This window comes from Bos javanicus, chromosome 17 (assembly GCF_032452875.1).
Source record: "Bos javanicus breed banteng chromosome 17, ARS-OSU_banteng_1.0, whole genome shotgun sequence".
NCBI lineage: Eukaryota > Metazoa > Chordata > Mammalia > Artiodactyla > Bovidae > Bos > Bos javanicus.
Window position 1 is genome coordinate 18027825 of NC_083884.1, and position 11829 is coordinate 18039653.

An 11829-nucleotide genomic window follows, 5' to 3' on the forward strand; every position below is an offset into this window, starting at 1 on the left:
GTGGCATATCACGTAGAGGAAGTGCAGTGTATCCACCAGTTTTACAAAAGTCTTTGATAATAGGAGTTGACTTACACAAGATCTGTTATTGACTTGACTAAAAAATCTCAGTGGGATTCCCTGAAGATTCCACCATTTATGTACTGGTATTCCCCATAGCCACTTCACACCACTGACAGTGTGAGACTGGCTTGAGAATTTATTTGTTCCAAAGTACATTAAGAAACCTACGTTTCAAAGTCTCAGGGAGGCACTTCCAACTTCACAACCCACAGGCCATTCTCTGTTAAAGCCATTTATGAGCTGTTATATGGTAACTGGGCTTCCCTGGTAGCTCAGTTGGTAAAGAATCTGCCTGCAATGCAAGAGACCCTGGTTCTATTTCTGGGTCAGGAAGTTCCCCTGGAGAAGGGATCAGCTACCCACCCCAGTGTTCTTGGGTTTCCCTGGTGGCACAGATGGTAAAGAACCCACCTGAAATGTGGGAGACCTGGGTTTGATCCCTGGGTTGGGAAGATCCCCTGGAGGAGGGCATGGCAACCCACTCCAGTATTTTTGCCTGGAGAGTCCCATGGACAGAGCAGCCTGGCAGGCTACAGTCCATGGGGTTGCAAAGAGTCAGATACGGCTGAGCAACTAAGCATAGCACAGCATCTGGTGACTGCTAAGCCACACTGGGGCTTCCCTGGTGGCTCTACTGATAAAGAACCTGCCTGCCAATGCAGGAGACACAAGAGATACGGATTCCATCCCTGGGTAGGGAAGAGCCACTGGAGTAGGAAATAGCAACCCACTCCAATATTCTTGCCTGGGAAATTCCATGGACAGAGGAGCCTGGCGGGCTACAATGCATGGGGTCTCAAAGAGTTGGATGCAGCTGAGCAACTGAGTGACTGAAGCCATGCTACTTGAAACAGCCTCCAAAAGAGTTTGGACCATCTTGCAAGTTATAACACTGTTAAGGGTGTGAGAAGTCAAAAAGTTGACCACGATTGAATGCTAACCCATGCAATGAGAATCCTGTTAGTAGTCAAAGGAAGTTCACCTCTGAAATACAAAAGAAACACCCTCCATTGAATTTTTCTTCTCAGTGGTAATGCTCTGAAAGTATCAAGGCAATAGGAAAATTAAGCAAAAATCAATTAGGATATCTTGATGAGGCTGGTAGATGGAGTTTGTACTTGTACTCATATGTACAAGTACATCTCCTGGTTCTAGACCAGAGTAAATAAAAATCTACAGACGAGTACCATAAATATCACAGCCAACTTCTTGAGTCAGCTCATGAGGATCGTCTCTTGTTCAGCTGCTAAGTCGTGTCTGACTCTTTGCGACCCCATGGACCACAGAATGCCAGGCTTCCCTGTCCTTCGCCATCTCCCAGAGTTCAGTCAAACTCATGTCCACGGAGTCAATGATGTAACCAAGCATCACATTCTCTGTCGTCCCCTTCTCCTCTTGCCTTCAATCTTTCCCAGCATCAGGGTCTTTTCCAGTGAGTTGGCTCTTCACAGCAGGTGGTCAAAGTATTGGAGCTTCAGCTCCAGCATTAGTCCTTCCAGTGAGTATTCAGGGTTGATGTCCTGAACCCTGAGGATCGTCGAGATCATCTGGTAGAACTTTAATTTAAAGGGTAAGACAGATTCAGGGTTGATGTCCTGAACCCTGAGGATCGTTGAGATCATCTGGTAGAACTTTAATTTAAAGGGTAAGACAGATTCACCACCATGTCGGAAGTTCAGCCAGTATGCCAAGACTGAAAGGATGTCATTGGGGCCAACCAAATATCAAACAGGAATGTCAACAGGATGTTTTTGAAATTGCCCCATATTGAGCTGAGGTGGGACACCTCCAAGGAGGAGGACAAAGGCCTGTTTTCAAGACTTGCTTGAGCATGACTTTCGTGATGACTTCTAGCCGTGGCAGCTTGGCATAGAAGCTTGCGGGCCAGAAGTAAGAAGGGGAGCCAAGCCTTCTGAGCAGAGGCAGATGACAGCTGGCTTCATCATAGCCCATCTGGAAAGAGCCACCAGCCCTGTGAACCAGGACTGGACTTGTAAGCTGCAGCTTGGTCCTTGCCTTCTATATGACACAGAAGCAGCAGCCACTTGCTTATCAGTATGGTGTGGTGATTTGGCACCCAGCTTCTCGACTCAGACTTCTTGAGTTTAAATTCCCTGTTCATCATTTACTAGCTGCTTGCCATTAGGACAGTTTCTTAACCTCTCTAAATTCATTTCTTTATGGGAATAATGAGCATGCCTACCTTATAGAGGATTCAATGAAATTGTATGTGTTAACTGTTAGAACAGTGCCTGGCATATAGTCTGTGCTTAGTAAATGTTAGTTTTATTATCAGTCTTTATGGCTCCTCCCAGGAAACTAGAGCTCACATTATAGTCTGTTATTAACAAGTCTGTGTTCATGTTTCTGCCATTTATGAGTAAACCTAAAGGTCAAATTATTAAAAATTTTAATATCAGTTCCTTCCTCTGTCAATGCAAATAATACTAATTCATTAGGTTATATGATGATGAATGAGAATAGTCATAAAACACCAACAATAAGGTCTGTATGCTGCTGGGTGTGCTGCGTGTGTGCTTAGTCGCTCAGTCATGTCCGACTCTCTGCAATCCTCTGGGCTATAGCCCCCCAGGCTCCTCTGTCCAAGGGATTCTCCAGGCAAGAATACCGGAGTGGTTTGCCATTCCCTTCTCCAAGGGATCTTCCTGACCCAGGGATCGAGCCCAGGTCTCCTGCATTGCAGGTGGATTCTTTACCATCTGAGCCACCAGGGAAGCCCCTGTATGCTGCTGGGGCTCAGCAAATGATAGTTACTCCTATTAAACCCTGATGCCTAGCGTCTGGCCGAGCAGAGCTGTGCCATAGAGGTTTCCATGATGAGAGCAATGCTCCATATCCCAGTATGCCCAATGTCATAGCCACAAGCCACTTGTGGCTATTGTTTGAAAGGTGAAGACGTAAAGAACTAAACTTCTAATTCTATTTACTTGTAATTAATTTGCATTAACATTCCACACAAGGCTGGTGACTAGTGTATTGAGCAGCACAGGCTGGGTTCTTCAGTCCTCATCATGTCCTTCCATACCCTGTCTGGGCTCATGTCATGTCCATCTTGTTTCCATTAGTATCTATCTCTCCCAGGCTTGGACAAGGATATAAAACCTAATGTCGGCAGGTTGGTGGTGTGGCATCATAGAAAAAAGAACAGTCAGTGGGTCTGTGGGGACAGTCCCCTTCCAACTCTGCCTGCTATTCTTGGGCAAGTCACTTAAGCTCATATTCAGAAGGAGAGTTGATACTGGCATGACTTTAAAGCTCCCACCCATCACATGATCACCACAGGGCAAAAGTAAGAAATAGCACACAAACTTAGATTACTTTCTTGGGGCTACGGACTGTAGTTAGCTGTGTTTAGTGTCTCCCAGATTTAAAGGTGGTGTATTTAAGTGTTAGCATACGAACTAATATAAGTGAATAGACAGGGGTAAAAAGGAAATTGAGGACAAAGAGAAATTAACCTTGGAGCAAAGAAAAAGGTTGTGAAAAAGAACAGTTGTTGTGTGCCTGTATGTGTTCCTGCTATATCCTTATGCAGATATATGCCTTCCAGCAGTGGGGGTGAAAGTGAAGTGCTGGGGAATGTTTGACTGATAAGGACTTTGGGTACATACACCCATAATATGATTTCTTGTCTCCGGCTGAGTACAAAGTGGAAAGGAAGTTCTGCAAAACAGATCTCCTAGAATCCACCTGAGTAGAAAGAGCACGGAACAAGGAGCCTAGAAGCCCAAGTTCCTTCTCTGGCTCTGTGGTTAACCAGCTGGGTGACCACACTTATTCTGGTTTACTTCTCTGGTCCATAGTTTAATCATCTGTGCAGTGAATTGGTTGGACTCTACTCCTACAAGGTTGGAAAATCTATAATCACGGTTAGAACCCTAGAAATTTCCAAGATGCTTTTCTTTACCAGGAGCCCAAAGTATAAGAAATAACAGCAGCTAAAGAAGAAAACAACCTCTTCCCCCAACACACACACACACAGAGAAACATAATTTTTAATCTGCTAAAGATCAAGGCCATGCCTTATTGGATATGATTTCTCAGTGTCTATCTGAAGCAATTACTTGTGAACCATAGGTGATAGGATCCCACTTGGTTATAAGCATAATTCTGACTGATGAGCCTTGACAGTTCCCAAAGAATTTTCTAGATTTTTTTTTAAAGAGACAGAGCACAGTAATTCCTCAGAGTATCGGGCTCATGGTGGTTGGACTTCTCTGGTCATCCAGTGGTTAAGATTATGTACTTCCAATACAGCGGGGTATGGGTTCCATCCCTGGTTGGGGAAGTTCAACATGCCTCGAGGTGTGACCAAAACAATGTGGCCAAAAGAGAGAGAACTCATTTCAGAGCAGGATGATGGTGTGTGTGTGTGTGTGTGTCTGTGTGTGAAGGAAAGTGAGAAACCTCACCCCCTGCTTCTAAAAATGGCGAAATATAGAATACACACAGTGGTCAGCTGGAACCAGCTAGTTATTAGCAAGAAAAAACACTGAAGTTCTGAATAGGAAAACCAGCGGCTAAAGAAAACCATTCAGGATAATCAAGTTTATTATTAATCTATCTGACTTTAAATCATCTTGCCTCCGCCATTGTTATAGTCTCTTAAGTCCGCAAGTTGTTTTGAAACTCGGCCCCTCCTCCTCTACTCCTCTCCCAAGGCTGCTGCGAGATAAATAGCTTTCGTTGCTCTCCCCTCCCCCCATTTCTTCTCACATTCCTCTCTAGCCACGTCGATTCTTTCCTGAGAGGAGGGTGGGAATCTCTGCCCCACCGGTCCACTTGCCTGGAACCTGTGTCTAACAACAGGAAGTACTGGTTTTAGAGCCACTCAGAGCGATTCTTCCACACACACAAACAACTTTCTCAGACCAGAAGTCCCCTGGAGGCCGTACTAGCTGGACCTTGACCTCTAATAACATCAGGATGAAAGCGAAGAGACTATAAAGCCAACCAAGTCCGCTTTCCACGTTAAGTCCTGCTGCTTGGCAGCTTTGCAGACTCCTCTGCATCCAGGCTGATTACAGGACACCAGAACAGTCTTCCCTGCAGTTTCTGCTTCCTGGCGATAGCCTGTCCCACTGACCTCCCTTGTTAGGAGAGGATCCTTGGCCTTTGTTGGGACCCTTGTGACCAAATTTATGGCTCTTTTATGAGGTTGGCAGGTGCTTTAAGTGAGGGAGGGAAGAAGTGGCCTGATTTGCATAGAGTTTCAGTTCAGGAAACAGGGAAGTGGAAGACTTTATCCACGGTCATTTTCTGCTAAAAGCTTGCAAAATTCTTCAGCCACCATTGAGAAGAAACCTTCTCCCTGCTTCAAGCCTAGATTTCTGGTACCTCATGGCTAGAAGGGATTTTGAGATCATGAAAACTTCTATTGGTAGGAGAGGGGGCCTACAGAGAGAGAGGTTAAATAACAGGACCCAAAGATCATGGATTTCCCCAGGGCTCACCTCTCTCTCCCTTTGTCTCCTTGATCATCTTCAAAAGGAATCTTCTTCGGTGGGCCTAGAAGAAAACAGTACATGTCTGAAAGACATGGAGGAGATTGGCAATCTGTCTGCTGGCATCCCTTTCTTTCTTTCAAAATATTCAGTATTCTGACTTTGCCCAGGAAACAGAGATGAAGAAAAGAGCGTCACATATCATTTTGAACAAAACAAAGCAAATAAAGAAAACTGCTTTTAAAAGAAAAGTGTGTATGTGTGTGTGTGTCCAGGGCCATATATCTTTTTGGAGTTAGCTAAATAAAAATGTAAGCGGCCTTCTCATTAAGTGAAACATATAGAACAAGGCCTTCTTTCCCTATTTCAGCCTTTAAACACCTTAAAAATCACTGCAGGGACAAATAATTTACTCTACCTCACACCCTGAGTCTCTGTTCCGCCCTACATTCTTCAGGATCATCCAGTCTCCTCTAGGCTCCTCTCGGCTCTCCCCAACACTTGTCAAGTCGTCTTCCTTCCATTATTAGTCACTCTAATAAACACTCCTAATAAACACAAATTCAGGGTGCTGCTTTAGGAAAGACCTGCATTAACTTTGTCATCTGTCCTGGGGAAACCCAGCTGAGATCTCGAACACATTCTGTTGAAAGCTGCAGTATAATGGACAGATTTAGTGTGTATTTTCCTGTTAAATGGAATCTGCATTCCTAAGTGAACTAAAAATGCTTAATTATTAATAAGTCCCCCAGGGATTGGTGACATTTGGAATGATTTTATCATGCTGTAGATATTTAACAACATAATGTGTGTGGTAGTATCAAATGCAACTTCTTTCATTTAAAAGAACATTCCCTCCCAACTCGTTCTGACTTATATGCTGCATGGGTGAGTCCCTGAATATCCAACCCCAGGTGGAGGCAGAGGGAAATTCCTGAGGGACAGGATGGGATTGAAGCTGGGGCCTACAGTGCAGGGGAGACCCGGGAAGGGGCGCCAATGAGTTACCCCCTGAGAATAGAAATTGGTTTGGGGTAGATGACAGATGAGGGGCTTCTGTTGGGTAGAGGCAATGGTCGCCATGGATGGAAGCTTCTGGAAAGATCTCAGGTCTGAGGAATCACAGGACTAGTGGCAGGCTTCCAGTTTTGTGCCAATTTGCTGTGTGGCTCTGAGCACATTACTTAACTTCTCTGAGACAGAGTTTTCTCATATATTTGGCAAGGATAATTATATACCTCTGAGCTGCCTTCTGAGAAGGCAATGGCACCCCACTCCAGTACTCTTGCCTGGCTACAGTCCGTGGGGTCGCTAGAGTCAGACACGACTGAGTGACTTCACTTTCACTTTTCACTTTCATGCATTGGAGAAGGCAATGGCAACCCACTTCAGTGTTCTTGCCTGGAGAATCCCAGGGACGGGGGAGCCTGGTGGGCTGCCATCTATGGGGTCGCACAGAGTCAGACACGACTGAAGCGACTTAGCAGCAGCAGCAGCAGAGCTGCCTTACTGAATTGTATGTATGGAATAAACATGAAAGTACTTCCAACAATTAAAGCACCTTAAGGAAGAGATTAGAAGACAGGGAGGAAGGAAATATCATTCACTAAGCACTCTTTCTGTACCAGGGCTTGTGTTCAATACCTTTACTAACCTGAAATCAATTAGTATTAGCAAAAAAATAAAATCAGAGATAGGCCTGATTACCCATTTACAGAGGAGAAATTTGAGGCTCAGAGCTTTTGCCTAAGGTCACAAAGCTTGTGAGTGGTGGAGCCAGGCAGAAAACCTAGAGAGATATGGTATGTATTTGAGTACACAGTATGTAAATGGAAAATGGGTCACAACCTTAAAGCTTAAGTAGAAATATTCAGTCAAACATTTGGTTGACTTATATGTAATGACATGCATTATCACAACATATGAACATGCACATGAAATTTCAATTATTTTGTCATTAGTCTATTTCTCTGCACAGTTCTGATACCAAGGAAGAAAAATCTCTAAGTATAGTGTCAAAAATAGGTGGTTAAATAAATGTTTAGGAGGTCTTGCCATTAGGTTTATATGATCTTTGTTAGTACAAATGGGCCGATCACGTGCAGCTTTCCACCCATCACTTCCCTGTTCCAGGGGCATCAGTGTGAGTGGTCTGTCTGCCTCCGGTGGTAACCCTTGTCTCTCTTCCCTTTCTGCTCAGATCTTGGCTTTGCTCAGGACGCTGGAGATCCCGTTTGCACACTGTGGGTCCTGGTTGGCAGTGTTTGGCCTGGAGATGAAATTATCAATAGCTGTTCATGAGAGAGACAAAGTAGAGCAGGGCATAGAGAAAGAGACCAGAAGCCAGTCCATCACCTGCTCCCTTGGTGACCTCGCTTTACCTCTTCATGCTTCAGTTTCTCCATCTGTTGGTGGAAAGAGTGACACATGATACCTGGCTCTCAGAGTGTCAGGAACATCTTTGTAAAGTACCAGGAGATGCTCGAAGGGGCCTGAGAGACTGCTTCTCTTTATGTGGTCAAATGAAACTCCATCGATGGGCAAAAAGTTACAGACCCCATATATCTTTTTAATTGAAAGAGGTTTTTGTACCTGAAAAAGTACTTGTATTTCTTTATTTATCAGTGGATGTTGTCCCATGAAACCCACTGCAATGGCAGGACCTAAATATTCATTTAAATAATAAACAAATAAGCCTCAGCATATGCAAGATACACATATGGCTGCTAAGATCTAATGTTTTTAATTTTCTGTGAACTTATGAGTTTATTTTCTTTTTTACATAAATTCCAGTATACCTGTCAGATACTATCAGTATTTTTCCCAGTGTTCAGATAATCTGTTAATTTAAAATTTTATTTATTTATATATATTTGACTATGATGGGTGATAGTTATGGGATGCAGGATTTAGTTGCCTGACCAGGGATCAAACTCAGGCCCCCTGCGTTGGGAGAGTGGAGTCTTAACCACTGGACTATCAGGAAAGTCCCTGGCTGCTAATACTTATACTAGTTTACTGGCGGTTCTAGTGGTAAGGAACCTGCCTACCAGTGCAGGAGACATAAGAGATAGGTTCGATTCCTGGGTGAAGATCCCCTGGAGGAGGGCATGGCAACACACTCACTCCAGTATTTTTGCTCAGAGAATCCCATGGACAGAGGAACCTGGCAGGCTACAGCCTATGGGGTTGCAAAGAGTCCAACACGACTGAAGCGACTTAGCACACACACTACTACAAAATGCATTTCTACTACTTTTAACATTCTTAGTGTGCTTGTTCTCACCACACACACACGATAGATTCGCAGTGAGATGGTAGCACCACCCCTATTTTATAGATGAGAAAACTTAAGCCAGGAGAAGTAAATAGATCGTCAAGTCCACATGGATAATTAGGGGCCGAGTAAGAAAAATAAGTCTCCTGTCTTCAAAATCTGGCGCTTGTCCCTCTCAACCTCACTTTGATCATTCTGAGGACTATTTTCCCTTCCTGTTCTTGTACATCTTTTGTTCTCCACTTACTGATAGAACAGGGCTCTAGGTGCCTTCTCCTGCTTCTCCTCTGGGAACAGAGCCCTTTAAAGCTCTGAAGTCCTCAAGCAAGGTTTGCGGTGAAGTGAGAACTCAGACATGACTGCTTGTTAAGCTGGTTCCTCATCGCAAGGCACCGAAGAAAAACCTGCCCCAAATCACATTACTCAGTCCCTGGGACTTCCCAGCTGCTCTAGGTGGAGGAGCCTGTCAAGCCGCATCAGTCATCCGGGCTGAAAGAGCCGAGTCGTGATGCTCTCAAAGACTGGAGTTTGCTTTGTATGTGCTTCTAAAGGGTATCCAGGCTCAAGAATCCGAAGGGAAAGTTGGGTTGAACATCGAAAGAACACTTTAAGTGGTATTGTTTTCTTCCTGTGGGGAATTAAATTGCAAAGGTTAGCAGAGACTGTTGAAGACACACGGAAAAGTCACAGTTGGCGAGGCACTTACCCCACTGTGCACACACGTTCAAGCGTGATTGGTTCTTCGCATGCCCTTTGCCAACCCAGGCTGCTTTAAAATTCCTTCCAAGGAAGTACTCCCTGCCTGGTACCACTCTGCAAACAAAGTTCTACTAAGGTTTTAAAACAATGAGACAAAGAAGGCTGCGAAGGTGAACCCCAACACGACAGCCCCGCTGCTGCCTGTGGTCTGGCTGCTGAAGGTCAGAGAGGACAAGCGGTCTCGAAGATGCAGCCGTCTGCACCACTCCTGCCAGGGCCAGCAACCCTGGGAAATCGGCCTGTAAAATGAGCAGCTCCTGTTCAACAGCACACTCCCAGCTGCTCCTTACCTCCATGGCTGCCGTTGGACATGACAGAGCAGCAGGCCCAGCCCGGCTCGGCTCTCACTGCTGAAGACCTGGCGGGAGCCCAGGCTGGCAGGCACAGTGGGCAGAAGCCTCACGAGCAGTCCAGGGTAGCACCGCCATGCTCCTACCTGCACCGTCTCCTCCACCTTTGGCTGGATGAAGTGAGTGATTTGAGGTTTGGATGCCCTTCCCAAGCGTATCAATTTCCCTTCTACTTCCTGAATAGCCCACGCACCTTCACCCATCCTAAAACCCTGCCTGGAAACAGAACAAGACAGAACACCCAGGCCAGCCCTTCCCCCAGGAGCCAGAAGGGCCAGCTCTGGCCGGAAGCCAGGCTCTGAAGAAACGGCAGAGGGCAGAGAGAGGCGGTGGGTGGGGCAGGGAGCCTGGCGTTACACATCCAAAGCCTAATTTTGGATCAGAGTCATACTTGTAGTCAGGCCTGAAAAATCACTGGTCCCCGAATGAACCCACAGCTCTGAGGTGGGTCCGGGGCGATTCCTCAGCTCTCACATGCTCACTTGCTGCTCTCCTTAGTTCCAGAGACTAAGTCAGGCTTGTTTGGATTTTCACTGGCATCCTTTTAAAGCAACCTCAATTGTCTCTTTGCCTCCTGCTACCTGAGAGCAGGGCAAATTTCCCACCTCCATCTCTCCGTGTTCGCCTTAGCTGAGATGCTGACCGAAAGCCGGGATCCCTGGTGCTGCTGCTTCCTGAGTCAGACCTAGGACACACCACCTGCTTTATTAAAATTAAAAAAAATAAACATTTTTTGGGCACATGTGGCCTGTGGAATCTTAGTTCCCCCACCAGGGATCAAACCCCCACCGCCTGCAGTGGAAGTAGGGAGGAGTCTTAACCCCTGGACAGCCAGTCCCACACCATCCTGCTTCGAGGTGACACCAGACGGGTAGGGTGAGGGCAGCAGCGGGTGACCGACGGAGCAGACACCTTCCCCTGAGCAGTAGAAACGACCCTCTCTGACTCAATGGAGAAGAGAGGAGGCAGCTGGCCTCTGGGAGCCACGAGAGGGACGCGGGCTGCTCGCTCGTCTTCCGAGGGCGTGGGCACGGCCTTCGGAGGATTTGCTGCTGCCAGGAGCCGGCTGTGGCCCCCGGGGAACTCCGGGTATCAGGACGCTTGTTTGCAGAGCCGGCCGGCCAGCCGCCCGGAGCAGGAGCAGCTGGTTGTAATTATGCATCGCAGCTTCAGAGGAAGTTGCTGGCTGCGGATCCAATGCTGGGCCCGGCTGCACACTGGCTGCTGGGCTTCAGGGAACAATGGAGATAGAAACTCGCGGCAGCAGGGGAAGGGGAGGAGGAGCAGGACGAGGGTGAAGACGGGCAGAGAGAAAGGGCGGGAGCTGTTCCCACCGCTCCCAGGGCTGAATCCGGAGAAACCCAGGTCTGCACTCCGAGGACCCCCGGCTCTCATTCCCAGACTCACAACCCAAGTCTGCGCCCCTCTGGGAGCAGCTTCCTGACTCTTTTTTCTTTTTCAAAAGCTGTACCTGCTGAACACCGGATTTCAAGAAGTGTGCCTGGCTGACATATCGAATAGCACTCCTCAGCCTGTTTAATCTAAATTGACTGCATCTTTGTAGCAGCTGGCCACAGAGAAAAACAAAAGAATTCTTGATGAAAAAGGCACTTCTCTCCTGACTCGAGGCAGCCACAGCAGCAGCTAAACATTTCATAGCATGCTACACACTGCTGTTCAGATGTGGACATTGGGAGGGAAGGAAAAAATGAACTTTACAGAAGTGAAATGTGCGTTAATTAACAAGTTAGGGTTTTCTCCCCCACCCCGGATGGAGAGAAATGAGAAACGTATTAATGTCTGGTTCTTTATACTTTCCAAGATTTCTTCAGCGTTTCCTAATTAAAATGTAGCTGGAAAACGAACACAGGGGAGAGGGTGGTAAACAGGGGTGGGGGTCTGTCTTCCTGGTGCT

At 46.4% G+C, this 11829-nt stretch overlaps 1 long non-coding RNA gene across 2 annotated transcripts in view; it reads left to right on the forward strand.

Moving 5' to 3' along the window:
* LOC133228577 (uncharacterized) overlaps positions 1 to 8266 on the forward strand; it is a 137278-nt gene extending 129012 nt beyond the window's left edge. For both annotated transcript variants that reach the window (XR_009730272.1, XR_009730273.1), the window contains exon 6: positions 7729 to 8266. This is a non-coding gene — a long non-coding RNA (uncharacterized LOC133228577). The remainder of the gene's footprint in view (positions 1 to 7728) is intronic.
* Positions 8267 to 11829: the final 3563 nt, after the last annotated feature.